We start from the raw sequence: 16302 nt of genomic DNA, 5'->3' as shown, positions 1-16302 counted from the left end.
ATTAAAATAACTAAATCATTTTAAGCTGACGAATATAATTTTTGAACTTTTCAGTAACTACATCTTTGTCATCATCAATTATTTTTTGCTTGATATTTTAACGACTAACGGCCTAAAATAGATTAATAAACATTTTAAAATCTTTTCGAAGTTTTAATTTAACCAGTAGAAGTAATGTCAACCGAGTTAGACTTATCTAAACAAAAGGTAACTTAAAAGAATTTTTTCAAATTGTTTTAAAACGCCATCCCATAAACCTTTTTAACTCAAAATTTTTTGTTAAAAGATAAATTAATCAAGAAAAGATTAAAAAATAAATAAGTCTGTATCTTATGTTTGTTTTACAAATTTATTTTTTATTTTCGTTCGTTTTGTAGTATTAGCAAAATAGATATATAGTTAATTGCTTTATCATATATTTTAACTTACATTTTTGAACATAATTGCAGTACATAAATTCGTGAAAAATTTATAAAGTTATTAAATATATATAAGCTAAATATGGATTATCAATAAGACGTGGTGGCCGAGCGGATGAAGCGCCAGGCTTATAATCATCCTCTTGGATATATATTGTGTTCGAAGCCCTCTATGACCAATCTTTTTATCGGAAATTGGTGGTCTGTTAGGCCTATTATTTAGGGTCCGGATCTTCTTTTAACTTAAGATCAGGCCGGAAACGGATCCAGATTTTATTTATAAATTGAGATCTGACCGGATCCGGATTCTAAACATTTTATTTTTCATTTTTTTTTGACAGAGAAAAAAAATAGGAAAATTAATTATAATAACTCTTTTATATAAGTATTATCTTATAGTATATACTCTAAACTTTCAAAAAAAAGTCAATAATATATTAAAAAAAAAATTCTTATTTAACTTATTACTATCAATAACTGAAGTGTTTTATAATAGAAAAAACTTTTATGGTATATACATAAAGCTTTTAAAGTGTGTATATATTAAACATTTTTTATAAATAATAAGAACTTCAACTAAAGAAGTTGACTTAAAAAATTATAATGCTTAATATATCATCACATGCTTAGATCAGGCTAACATCAATTTTATTTATCTATGTGCTGTTAATTGTGTCACCATTACTACTGTTTATAACTTCAAATATTATAAAATTTTATTGTTTCAATCAAAAAAATTATGTTGTGTTTTACTGTTTAGCTGTTAGCATCAACTTATACGGTTGAATGATTTTACTTCATTGAAAAAAGCTATCTTTCGTGCTCAGTAGATGACTGGTTTTCCTGATGACTGGGTTAAATAAATGCCATAAAGTTTTTCGAATTTATACTATTAAAAAATCAGGTTTATTTTATTCCGTTTTTAAGTCACCATCTACAAAACGTATAAATTTTTAATGAAGGTATCTGTGTTCAATTCCAGCTATAACTAACTGGCCGTCAGGGTCACCATGTCGCTAACCCGGGCTTCTACTTATACAATATTATTGGCCTGGTTTAATAACCAAACGTGCGCTTTAACTTGTATAACAGAAGTCCCTAAGATAACGCTTAAATTATAGTTGACTTAAAAAAACTAATACGACTAACTTACTATTTATTAAAGGTTTAATAAATCAGTTACTTATAATAATTTAAACTTAGTTAAAATCTGTGATATTGATTATATTTACAATGAAATTGCGACACGAAAAGATGATAAAATACAGCCAACATAAACTAATAAATCGAATTATCGATTCTTTTAAAAGACGACAATACTTGAATCAAACAAACTAAAAACTAAACGTTTAAATCAAACTCAAAAAGTGTTCTAAAATCGAAATAAATTCGACAACAAGATTGAATTTATTTAAATTTATTCTTCCTTAACTTTCTTTTTGTATGTAAAAATTATATGTATGTACAATTGTATTTTTAATGCTAAATATTTGCAAGACAGTTTAATCTGAATTTATATGTTTTAGTTATCTATAATTTTTTCCAATAATACGGTTAACAATTTTTTTTCTTCTCCCCTTTTCTTTCTTAAATCCTAAAGTTTTAATAATTCCAAAAAAAAAAAAAATATTTTTCCCTTGTACCAAACTTAAATTTACAACTACTGTAAAATTAATAATTTTTTGTCAGTTATTTGTGGATTTAAAGACTCTAAAACTAATGGCTTTGTAATTTGACTTGATAGTATTACTTTTTATTTCTGTTTACAGCCTTCCTTTTCTTTACCGATAAATTAGATTTAAAATCATTAAGGGAACAGTTATTTATTTATTAAAGTAAAGTTAATTAAAATGTTAGATAATATTTTTAGTTATTTCAAATATGTGCGTGTACATTATACAAACACTGTTTAAAATAGTTAAGAAAACCACTTGCAATATACTTTTGAAATAGAAGTTTCCAATAAGTTAACAAAATAAAAACCCACAAACTGCTGCTGTTTTAAAGTTGTTGCTAATACGGCTTTTTTTCTTAAAGTTATGATAAAGTTAGTTATTACGGCTAGGTTCAAAAACACTTAAGTTATTTGTGAATCATTATTTTTTAAAACAATCATTTTTGTTTCATTTGTTGACGTCGACACAACGTTGAATCGTTAATTATCTAAAAGTTACAATTAAAACTTTTGTTATAACTATCAGTTTAAGTATAATTAAATTAAAATGCTCTTAGTTTTTAAAGTTAACAAAACGAAGCTTAGGTAAACTTAATATGAAAGAAGATCTTAATAATACAATTTTAAAGCAATTTAAAGAACTTTGATGAAGTTTTTTTAATATAAAGTAAAATAAACAAGTTTAACTATTTAGTTTTACATTTATTAGCTTTTTTAGTATGTTTTTCAAGCTAAAAATTCAATATAGATATTATTTAATATCTTGTAGAAATAAGTATGTTTTCTATCGCAAGAAATTAATTTAAAAACTATAATAGTACTTTGCTGCTTAAATATAAATTTTAAAACAGTTCAAGTTTTTTATTTGCTTTTTTCATTTCTCATTAACGCTACTGTTTTATATTTTAGTTATTCTTAGTGATTTAATACAAAATGTTAGCAACTTAATATAACTGATTTATATTTATAAACGTATTTTCATAAATTCCATAAGGCATTGATTAATTATTGTATGCAACTAATATTGAATTTTTTAGTTCACTTTACTGGAAAAAAGATCGAGAAAAATTATATATCTAATAATTTAAAACCATTAAGTGCTATTTAACGTATATAATTTTTTTTTGATACAAAACTTTATATCTATTCAAAACATTTAAATAGTTATCAATTCGTTACTATTTTTGAACTAAAGAAAGATACTTATGAATACTTAAAACTAAGTCTACATAAACTTTATATCTATAAATAATTTTGCTAAAAACATGTAAACAAAAGATAAAAATTAATACTAACTTTGCTACGTTTTGGTTTACCTTATAATTTAGTAAAGTATTTAGAAAGTTTCAATTTACTGATAACAAATAAATCTAATTGTATTCAACAAATATATTGTTATATTATTTCAGTATACCACAAAATTTGAAAAATTTTTTTATACAAGTTTTTATTATTTTAAAGCATAAATTTCTAATAAATAATAAACAGTTTATGTCATTGTTTATCTTGTATTAAAATAATTATCAATTTATCAAGTAGATACCGTAATAGGTATTTTTTAAACACTTTTAAAGTTTACAAATGAGCAGGTAATTAACTTTTATTTTAAACTTCTATTTTCAAACGATATTTTGAAAATACTAACAACGTTTTACAAAGTACTTAATTTATTTATTAACTTTCAACTTGTTTTTATTATATTACAAGAAGTCTTTTTAGTTCGGATCTTTATTATTATTAAACCTTATTAGCAATAACCAGTTTTGAAAATTTTTCTTGATACTTTAAATTCAATCTTAAAGATCAAATAAAACTATATTTAAAAAAGTCTTAGGGTAATTCAAAACATTTAAATAGTTATCAATTCGTTATTATTTTTAAACTAAAGAAAGATACTTTTGAATACTTAAAACTAAGTCTACACAATGAGAGATTTTACTTTAATGGTGCTTCTGCTAAGTAATTTTTAAGTTTCAAGTTTTTGGATATGTATTAGACTAAATTTAAACACTTTTGGTTGCGACTAGCTTAGTAGTGGATTGTAATGTGTTCTTTTTTTATATGTTTTTTTAAGAACCTGTCTATTGATGTTTTAAGCAGTATTAAATTGACTATTCTTAAGGCTTTCTCATATGTTTTTATGTCAAACATACTTTGAATTTTAGATATGGTACCTGTAAATCTATCTAGAAATTTTTTTTTTTTGTAAAAATTAAGTAGTTTTATGAGTCTTTTTGGTAAAAAAAAGTATTTTATAAAATTTATATTATTACGAAAGCGAGCATATTTAAAAAAGAAAACTTTTAATCTTAAATTAGTCGATCAAAAACCTTTAAAAACTGTTAAAAAAATATTTTAAATTTTTAAGGGTTTTCTTTTTAAATAGGAAACCATTTATCAGTTTCTATATTGTTTCTGCTTTGACAACATTTGAAAAACCATAGAATTTTCATCAAGTTGTAAAATAATCGTTGAAAACTGCTACTAGTTTGCTTTTGAAAAAATATATTTTTTTCTATCTATAATTTCTTTTTAAACTGATTATTATATAGTTCTGTTCTTAATGTGTCTAGTTTTATTTTAATTTTTGTTTTTAAACTAATATTTTAATATTTTATGTTTATTTTCCAGCCAAATGTCTATGATGTATGAAAAAAACTACTCAATTTCTTTTCAAGTACAAAATGTTTTGTATGAAAACAGATATTGTAACCAAGAAGGCTTCAGTGTTTTGGCTTGTGGAGGAAAAGATAAAAAATGAAAAATTTACAAACGATGTTTTTGAATTGGAAATACCTAGTTTTACAGTAAACAAATTTCCTCATATGGTAGAACCGCATTGCGACTTAAATTTAGTTAATATCAAATCTGATATAATTGGTGTTGGTAATAGTGTAGAATTCGATGAAAGCTCAAATGAGTCATTTCTATTTCTTGAAATTTATTCTGATAAAAATAAAATATGGACTTATAAGTATATAGAAATTGAAACAAATATTTGCTATTGTGTTTGTTCATTTATGAGTAAATTGTATTTGTTCGGAGAATATATAGAAAGCAGTGATAAAAGTCCTAGATCATGTTATGCCTATGATATCAATAGCGATACATGGAATTAAGTAGCAAATTTAAATATAGCAAGAGATTGTGGTAGATGTACAGTTTTTGAAGGTAAAATTGTTGTTACTGGAGGTGTTAATAATTGGTCGACAGTAAAATCAGTAGAAGCATATGATTATCATGAAAACAAATGGACTTGTTTACCTGATATGATTGAAAAAAGAAGTGATCATGCTGCAGTTAGTATGGGTAATAAAATTGTTTGTCATTGGTGGTTATAAAAATACAAATTATGAGATATTTGATAGTTTTTCAAGAAAATTTACAAAAATTGCTTCAGAAATAAAATCGTCTCGTTATCATTTCTGTTTTACTGCATTTAGCATCGGAAACAATATTGTGGTGTTTCAAAGAATTAAGAAATATTTTCAACAAGAAACACTTGTTTACTTATACGATGTTGAAAAAGAAAAATGGCTAAATGTTAAGTGTGATTTTACTGAAGATAGGTTCGGATTAAGTTTTGTTAAATACTATGTCGAAATGTAAAAAAACAATTGAAACATGCGTACAACACTGTCAAATTAAATTTAGTAAAGTTTGTTTTATTTCATTTGAGTTAAACTTTGACACCGTATTCGTTTAATTTAGTATACTTATTTATTTTACTGACAATTTTAAGTTTAATTATCTCGTTTCCTATTTATTTAACAAAACTTATGTTATTAACTACATTTGAGTCTTTGTTACAATAAAGCAAAAAAAAAAAGAAAAAGTGTCATTAACAGTTAACGTGTTAGAACTTCGTAATATAATACTTAATTATTATTAATCTGAAGTTATTGCGAATAATTGTATTGGTGAAAAGTAATATATGACATAACTAACGTTAGTTTCTTATTAGAATATTTTATAGCATGATTAAAAGAATTCTTAATTTTTTCTAAATACAACATAAACCAAATGTCCTATGTAATAAGTAAAAATTTCAGAAATTAAATGTAAAAGTTTACAAATTAAATACACCTGATGAAAAAAATTAGTTAAGTATAAGTATAAGTGTTTTTAACCACATGGGTTTTTAATATTAGAAACTATATTTGTATTTAAAGTTTATAGTGATGTAATCAAAAAATGTAAATCATAAGTTCTTAAAATGTGTAAAAGAAGTATAAGTTGTAGGTAATTTATATATTTTAATTTTGTATACTTTTTCTTAAATAAATCTGTTTTTTATAAATGTTATATTATTTTTTAATAGTTTGAACAAGTTTTTCGTTTTTAATTTTCAAGAACTCATGTTAAGAATAAAACTTATATTTTGAATTTATTGATAAATACCCAAAGAAAAAAGAGGCTAAATAATAATATATTAATATTAGTTATTTATTACAAATAAAATTTTAATACAAAGTTATGGTGTTTCTTTCAAACTTAGTTTTTAAATTGTACTTTTTATTCTTTTTATACTAAAAAGTTTTTAGTTTTGTATACACGGATATGTTAGTGGTAATTATTCTTAGCTAATTTTAAATCAAAAAAATAAAAATAAAATCGTAAGCTGTAAAACAAGATTACGATTTTAAGCTGTTTAATTGTTTGCTCCTCTAGCAATTTTGTTCCATCGTGCAATTTTTGCTTTGTGCAATTTAATCCCCTAGTGCAGTTTAGTAACCTTGTGCATTTTTGTCTTCGTGCAATTTAGACCGGTTCCAAAATAACTAAGTTTAGTAAATAGGGTTATTTAAATGTTTAAATTTTTTGCTTAGTTATGAATGTATGAATTAGTTTTATGATACAAAATATTAAATTTTGCAATTATTTAGATCCATAATCATCAAATAATGTAGAGGTAAATCAAAATACAAAGTAATATCTTTGATAAAGTAGATTCTAATAAAGCTATAATTAGATCTAACAAACTTACTAACACTTTTAAGCTGTTACATAAATAAATTAATTTTATTAGTATTAATTAAAATTAAAAAAGTTTCTGTAAAACTGAAACTAAAAAAGTCTGATCACTTTTAGTCTAATAAAAAATTTTTTTTTTAAATAACCAAACAAATAAATCCTAGGTAATTTAAAGTTTAATCTTAAGATGATTAACAAGTACTGATTTTGTAGAAATTGCTTTACCTATTACAAGTTTAACATAATTTTGGTAAATTGTAACTTTTTAACTTTACTCAAAAATAAGCATGACTACTTTGTCCAGAAAAACAACTTTTTAACATAAGTATTTGGTAATTAAAAGAAACACATCTTTCAATAAACTAAACTTTTTTAATTGCTTTATGTGTTTTTTTTCGGTTTTTTGTTTGTTTGAAATAAGATACAACAAAATAAATAGAAATTCAACACGTAGAACTTAGTCATTAAGTACTAGTTTAGTTGTTGAAATGTTTTTGCTGTTTAAATATTGCGTGTGCAACGTTTTTATTTAGCGGACTAGGTGTGGTAAAATGTAATTATTAGTTGACAAGAACTACCAAGTTAAATTTAATACACGAGAATAGGAAAATTATCTTTGCCAATATACTAATTTTGTATGACCTTTTTTAGTTGTAAGTCATTTATTTTTATTGGGGTTTAAACAATAAATTTTCAGAGAGTTTCACACTTAAGGAGCCTTTATACAATTAAGACAACGTTTATTTTGAGTTTATTAGTTAACAATTGTTTCACGCTAGATCGATGATCACAAGTAAAAAAGTAAATAAACAAACAAGTTGCAATAGACAAACGATTTATATAGTTTTCGATGAGTAATTAGTTGTTTAGGTAATTAGTTGTTAACTTTAAGTTAATTATTAAAAAGACTGGAAATTGAATTTACAGACAACAAAAAACTTTTAAATTTAAGCTCAGAGTTGGTGGAAAAATGTAGACATTTCACAAAATTTTATTTGAAGACTTAATTTACTGAATTTAAGTTCAATTTATCTACCTTTTTTTCGTTATATATCTTTGTTCTGTCTTTTGTTTTTCGTTATTATTGTATTTTACGTTAAAAGTAATTTATTTTGCTGAAAATTACTAAAATTTAATTAATTAAATAATTACCGAAACAACTAATTACTCATCTAAAACAATATAAAGCATTTGTCTATTGCAACTTGTTAGTTTATTTACTTTTTTACTTGTGATCATCGATCTAGCGTGAAACAATTGTTAAGTAATAAACTCAATTTAACTTTTGTCTTAATTATACTTTTTTTTTATTTCCCCAAAGTTGAATTTAAGAACTTATTTAATCGCTTGTATTTTTATTCCTAGAATAACTAATGTAAGTTTAACCTCTCCTGGCCGAATTCCACTTAAATTCTGTAAGAATTTTCAGAATGGTTATATTCTCTGTTGTTCCGAAAGAAATAATCATACGTAATTTAAAAAGTAATGATTAAAATACAAATAAGTTGAACAAAACAAACTTTATTGAAAACATAAAGAAGTGTAAAATATTGTGTGAGTTTTCCATAAATAAATAAAATAGGCTATAACAACAAAGGACAGGAATTAATGCAGTGCAGTATCCTTGTAAATAAAATTAAAGTTGTTTACTTATTTTAACCACTAGCTGCGTAGTTTAGAGGTACACAGAACTAATTTTTCGCAGTTTAGTGTGCACAGAATGAATTCAACTTGACGACCACTGGTTTTAATGTATACCAACACACACATAAATAAGTTTTGAGCATCTAAATCATTGCTCAACAACTATCATATAAAGCTTTTTTTAAAATGATGAGCTTATTGACTAAAACACTATTTACTTTATAACACTTAGAGAGAAAAACTAGTCTGAACTTACTACAAAGTTTTAAACTGATCAACTAAAATATCTTTAATATATTAAGTTATCAAAACTAAATGATTTGTACTTAATAACATCAACTAATATATCATGTTTTGTTTAACATTTTACCTAAATACTTACACGCTTTTTGAATATATTTTTGATATCTAGTATCTGTGAAAGTCAGTTTATTTCAATTTTAGTGCTTACAAACTATGAGTAACTTAAGTTTATATTTTAAATAAACTAAATTATGACTTAATATTTTCAACTGGTACTTTGCTGTTAATACACTTCCTTTTATTGTCTTGTAAAATTAACAGTATTTTTTTTTGATAATTCTAATGTAATTTAAAATAAATATAATAAGACAAAATTAAAGCTTTTTTGGATAAGATACAACATTTTTACTATGTTTTAGTAAAATATAAGAATCACTTGTTATTTAGAATTGATATATAGATTTATAGATTTAGAATCAATCAAAATATTTAAATTTTGAAAAATGCATATTTTTTTAATGATTCCTTTAAAAAAAAAACTTATTTTGTTTTAACTAATGCATCTTATAATTTTCTTCATAATTTGTTTTGTTTAATTTTAATTTCTAATATTAAGCTTTACCCTGTCTCACACAAAAAAAAATATGATGCATAAAAAAAACAAGTCAATTTCTTTCCAAATACCAAAGGTTTTGTATGAAAACAGATATTGTAACCAAGAAGGCTTCAGTATTTTGGTTTGTGGAGGTGAAGACAAAAATGGGAAAGTTACAAACGAAGTTTTAGAATTGGAAATGTCTAGTTTTAAAGCAATAGAATTTCCCTCATTAGTAGAACCGTATTATCACTTAGATTTAGTTAAAATAAAATCTGATATACTTGCTATTTGTTACAGTCAAAATCAAGTTAACAACTTTGATTTGTCAGCTGTGTCTGTTGAAATTTATTCTGAAAAAAGTAAAACTTGGACTCAAAAACATATTGAAATGTACGAACGGTTTAATTATTGTGTTAGTTCATTCATGAATAAATTGTACATAATTGGAGTATGGGTTAAAAATAGTTATAAAAGTGTTAGTTCGTGTAACACTTACAACACCAATAGTAATACATGGAATAAAATAGCGAACTTAATTTTGGCAAGAGATTGTGCAGCTTGTACAGTTTTTGAAGGCAAAATTGTTGTTACTGGAGGTGAAAATAATTGGTCTCAGTTAAAATCAGTAGAAGCATATGACCATCATGAAAATATATGGAAGTATTTACCTGATATGATTGAAAAAAGAATTGATCATGCTGCAGTTAGTATGGGTAATAAAATGTTTGTCATTGGTGGAAATTTTACTATAAATTGTGAGGTATTTGATAGTTTTTCCAGAAAATTTACAAAAATTAGTTCAGAAATTCATGATTCTGCTAAAAAAGAATGGCGTTTTTATGCATATAGCTTCGGCAATAATATTGCAGTGTTTCAAAATTTTCAGAATCTCTTACAGAAACAATCGTCTATTTATATGATGTTAATACAAAAAAATGGTTAAATGTTCTGTGTGATTTTACTAAAAACAAATTTGATTCAAGATTTGTTAAAAACTACACCTAGTTTTCAGAAACTAAAGAAACGCGTGTATAATAATAACTAAGTAAGTTTATTAATACTTCCTATCTCCGTTTCAGTTTATTTTTGAAAATTTTCCTGTTTTCAAGTTTCGTTTCAAACTTTTGTTATATTGTTGTGATTTGCTTAAGTTCAATAAAAATATTTTTTAAATATGCTGTGCTTTGTTTTGACATAATAGTATTAAACAAAAAAGGTTGTTTAATAAGTTAAATAATTATTGTACATAACATGATTACTCCATTTTTCGACTAAACCTAAAATATTTTTTATATAACAAAATGAACTTAATAGATTAAATAAAATTTAAAAAATCGGTTAATAACTTAAAACTTCTCAATAAATATTTGAAATCAGTGCATACTATACAACAACATAATTAAGAATATGTTAGTAAAAATTATGAATCATAGAATTAACTTTTTAAAGTAGAGAACTTTTTAGAGTAAGTTGCATGTATAGTATTTTGTACATGCATATATTAGAAATGATTTAAGACATTCTAAATGATAATTTGAATATGTATACAGAAATAATATGTTGTATGTCTTAACAACATGAATTAGACAAAATATCTCAGAATAAGCAAAAAAGTTGAGTTATAGTGAACTAAAATCTTAGTATAAATCAAAAATAGTTTTTGTCTAAACTTGTATCTAACTTATTATTCTATTTAAACTTTAATTACTATCTTAGAAGCTCGAATGATTTACATACTAAGAGGTCACTTTAAGATTTAAAACTTTAATAAGTGTAATAAAATTTATTTAACTTTTCTGTTTATTTTCTTAATAAGTAAATAAACAAATTTTTCTTGGTAATCTAATTTTTTAGTTTTAAAAATGATGGAAAATATTATTTAAAGCTTCTGTTTAAACAAAATTTTAAATGTGTTTTATACTTTTGTCTAAAAACAATTGATAACTTTTGATTTGTATTGCAGGCTCTTCAAAACCTTTGACAAAGTTTTTTATTTATTAACCGTTCAATCTAAACGTTATTTTACTTGCGAACCTTCTTTAAAAATAAATTTTTAGAGTTTTAAATTGCCCTTTTCTTTCAAAATTACTTAAAATTAATAAATAAAGGTTTTCTTACTAGTTCTACAAAGTTTTAAATAAATTTCGACTTGTAAACTATAGCCTGTCACAAAACTACTTTAAACTTTTTTTGAAGTCTAAACGAAACTTCTTAGAGACCTTATGTTTATTAATTGGTTTATATATTAAAAGAGAATCTGTGTAATTTATTTGAATTAGCAATCTTCGATATAATACATTACTTTCTCAAATCAAAGTAAAACTGTTAATTCTTTTTATTTATTTTATTTTTTCAATGTTAATTAACTATTGCTCAATAAGCTACAAATCTATCAGATAATAAGTTAATGAATGGGTTACTAACTCACTTTAGTATTCAAACTGAGAAAAAAATGAGTTCTTTTGTTTGTTTTTTTTTTTAGTTTTAGTTTTATACTTTTGGTTGACAAAACTAAAGGTAGGTTTTTCAAAATAGTATAGTTTAAGAGAAAAATTTACAGATACGTATTATTTTTAAAGGTTCTAAATACCTTGACACTTCCACTTTTAATGAGTAAACTTTTTCTTTTCAAATGTTGTGCTAAATTTATTTCTAAACTAATCTTTTATAATAATTGTTTTTCTTTTGCACTTTTTACTAAAGTTTATAACGTACTTAACAATTTGAATATTGTTTTTACTTAAAAATAAAATACTATAGTAAATTTAGACAAGAAAGAAACTAGGAAAATAGTAATCTATTTTACTACTTAACTTTTTTTTCTTTACTTTTTTGTTTTTTTTTTAAGGATAAAAGTCGTTTAATAAAAGTTTAATCTGTTATTTTTGGTTGCATTATGTTTCAAAAAAATTTTAAACCTTGTTCTGATAATAACGTAGTGAATTAAAAAAAAAAAAATCTATTAAAAAACGTCTTTATTTGTTAAAAAAAAATATTGTTAAAACTTTGAAACTTTTTATTTTCTAGAGAATAACGGTCATAAAATTTAAAACTTTCTGTAGTTTGTTTAATTAAACTTGAACTTTCTTTTTTTTAAAGATCTATTAAAAACCTAAATAAATTAACTAAGATCGTTTTTAGTCAGTAAGGATAAAATTAAAGTTCTAAAAAATTTTAACACAAATTATTATAATTTTATAGCACAAGAAACTTTGCTATTATTGCATTTACTCAATTTTTGTTAGTACAATCTTTATAGCCTACAATAGTCATGTTTAAACAACACTGTGTTTGATGGTGATTATAATTTAAAAATGTTTCAACTTTTAATTTAAGTTATTTTGAGGTACTTTACTAACAGTAAGTGTAAAAATTTGACAGATACAGAACATTGCAGAACAAGATAAAAGTAACAAAACCGATAACTGATAAGCATATTTGCTTGCTAAATAGTTCAAAGATGTTCAAATAAAAGATATGAATTCATAAAAAAAACTATATAAACAACTGAACACATCTTTTTATAGCATAGCTTAACTAAAGTGCAATATTAATTTTTTAAAGAATTTAAAAAACACTTTTGAATCATACTTGCATTTGATAAACCTTTTATTATATATTTTTCTAAATTAGTTTCTAAGAAAGCTACAGCTTTATCGGGCTTCACAACTTTTAGTATATGCTCTACCAATAACAAACATTTTATTACCCATACTAACTGCAGCATGATGACTTCTTTTTTCGATCATATCAGGTAAATATGTCCATTTGTCTTCATGATAGTCATATGCTTCTACTGATTTCAATTCTTTTTGAGGATAGTAGAAGCCCCCAGTAACAACAACTTTACCTTCAAAAACTGTACATTTACCACTACCTCTTGCTGCATTTAAACTAGTTAATTTGTTCCATGTATTTTTATTAATATCGTAACTGTATCACAAATTGCTGTTCCAACCACCAACGAAAAAAAATTTACACATAAATGAACTTTTACAAAAAAACATACAATGTAGAGTTTTATCATTTTTGACATACTTATAAGTCCAAGTTTTGGTTTTTCCAGAATAAACTTCTAGAAATAGATATGGTCCATCTGGAACTCTTTTAATTTTTTAGTATTACCGATAGCAAGTATATCAGATTTAATAGTAGCTAAACAGATAAACAAATGTGGTTTTATCATTGAGGGAAATTTATTCACTTTAAAACTAGGTATCTCCAACTCTAAAACTTCGTTTGTCATATCTTCGTTTCTGTCTTTTCCTCCACAAACTAAGATACTGAAGCCTTCTTGGTTGCAATATCTGTTTTCGTACAAAACATTTGGTACTTGAAAAGGAATTGAATTGCTGTTTTCATACATCATAGACATTTTGCCAGAAATAATTTTTTGTCTAAAAACTGAAACTAAAATTAAGCTAGACACATTTAAAACATAACGATATAATGTTTCATTTAAAAACGCAATTCGTGTAGAAAAATACAAGTCGAAATTAACTGTTAATAAATATTAATTTATATTTTTGATAAGAATCTTCTAAATTCAAACTTGTCAAAACGCTTTTAATGATATTTCAATAAGTTAACAACTATGTTGCAGATACTTTATTAAACTTATAAATAAAAATCTGTATCATTTTGTTATTTATTAACTGAGTCAATTTAGCCTATCAAAATAAGATTGCAAACTATTTTTTTAGCTCAGGATAAAAGTTGAAATCTGTCCTTAAATAAAACTTAATTAATTGTTAAATTTTTAAATCATATCATTTGTGCTTCAAGTTTTACTTTGTCTGTTATTTTAAGCAATTTTACAAAAAATTTTACTATATTTTGTTACAGATTAATATGACCTAGCGAGATTATAGGCTAATAATTTTTTTAAACAAATTGAAACAATGTAAACAAAAAGATTTTGTGTAGAAAGTGTTTTTATTTGTTTAATTAACTAACTTTTATAATTGCATGTTTTATAGTTAGTTTAAAAATGTTTTCGCGATGATTGTTTTTCTACTTTTGTTGAATTCTCTAATGACAAATTAACATAAAGATATTTTTTTTGTGGTTTTAAGTGACAAACTATGTTTTAATTCTTTCTGCAGTAACGTTTTTGAAGATATGCAGTGAAAATAGATTAAAAAGTTTAACATTAGCATCTGAGTATTTTTACATGTTTTAATTAATAAGTTACAATAGACTGATGTTTGTGTGCTATTAAAACAAATAAATGTATTAAACATTAATTGAACTAATAAGCCAATTTGAATTTTCGCTTTCTTATAAATATTAATAGTTTTTAATGAAACGAAAACTTTTTATTGTTGTTTAATGTGAAGTATGAAATAATAATTAAAGAAATAGATTTAGTTGGTTTACATGTTAAGTAAACGTGTAAAATATCTACTTAATTATAAATAAATTTCGTCAAAAACATCGGCCTCTGCAGAGCAGAAGCTTGGACTTACGTTTGCCTTGAGACAAGCTTTAGTTTAACGGAAGGTTTGATCATGCCAATTCGATCATCAGACCACAAGTTTCGGTTGTGACTGACTGATGAGTCCTAATAATGACGAAAACGGTCTCAAAAATTATCATTATTTGAACATGAAATCCCTATAAAAAAAAGAACTAATAATTAAATCAAAAAATGCTAATCGAGCTAAATTAACGCTCGTTAAACCAAAATATATTTAGTCAAGATATCAACATATTTAAGTTGTAGTCAAATAAGTTTATAAATTATTAGAATGAAATAGTGACAATCCTTTAAAACTTGAATCTGAAATAGTCAATAATCAAGTAATTTTCAAGTTTTAAAGTTATTAGATATAATTAACGAAGTATTTTTATATAAAACCAATTAATTCATTTGATGTTTAGATAAGAATCAAAAAACATATATTGCTAAATAATTTTTCGTCAACATACTTTTTTTCAAAAATAAACTTTTAAAGCTTTATTATACTTTTGTTGTTAATCTGTTTTATATTATCAATTATTTGACCGTGCACAACTAATTTCTTAAAAAGTTTAAACTTGAGACAGTCGAAAATTCCATACTAACCTTCAATAAATTGGTATAAATTACCAAAATAAAACTTTTATTTAAACTAAAATAAATTTTTTATCAACAGTGTTTAGCTTTTTCTACAGGGATATGTAGAAAAGATTTTGTAAGTTGTAAAAATTTTCTATCAGTAACTAGTAATCAATTGGAGCTAACAAAGAAAATATCGTACTTAAAATATATTAAAAAAATATTAGTTAAGTCACTAGTGCTAAATTTTTAATATACCATTATTGAAAATTTAAAGCTTAAAGTTTATGCTTGGCTCAAAAGTTTATTACGGTTTGGTGTAAATTTTGAAAAGTATAAAAACAATGTTATTAACAATTAATTAAAGCAGTTTGCTTAAACAAATATTATACTAACACTTTTGGTTTGTAATTGTACATATTTTTTTAAGCATTTATGAGCTAAACATATTTAAATTTTGAATCTAGCTTTTTTGCACAACTTATTATTTTGGTTTTCTTCATATGATACTTTTAAGTTCTACTAAAATAAATGTTGTGATATGTAATCATATCAAAATATTTTTAATGATTTATTGATTATTTTGATATTGTGTTATTTTCAACACTATGCCTAGTATTTACTAGTTAATGTTTTAAAAAAATTACAACTAGTACATTATAAACAGACTACTTTTTGAAGTTTTTATAAAAATTTAAGTTATTGAACT

Source organism: Thalia democratica, chromosome 4 (assembly GCF_965202585.1).
Source record: "Thalia democratica chromosome 4, ktThaDemo2.hap1.1, whole genome shotgun sequence".
NCBI classification, from domain to species: domain Eukaryota; kingdom Metazoa; phylum Chordata; class Thaliacea; order Salpida; family Salpidae; genus Thalia; species Thalia democratica.
Note: the sequence above shows the minus strand (reverse complement) of the source record.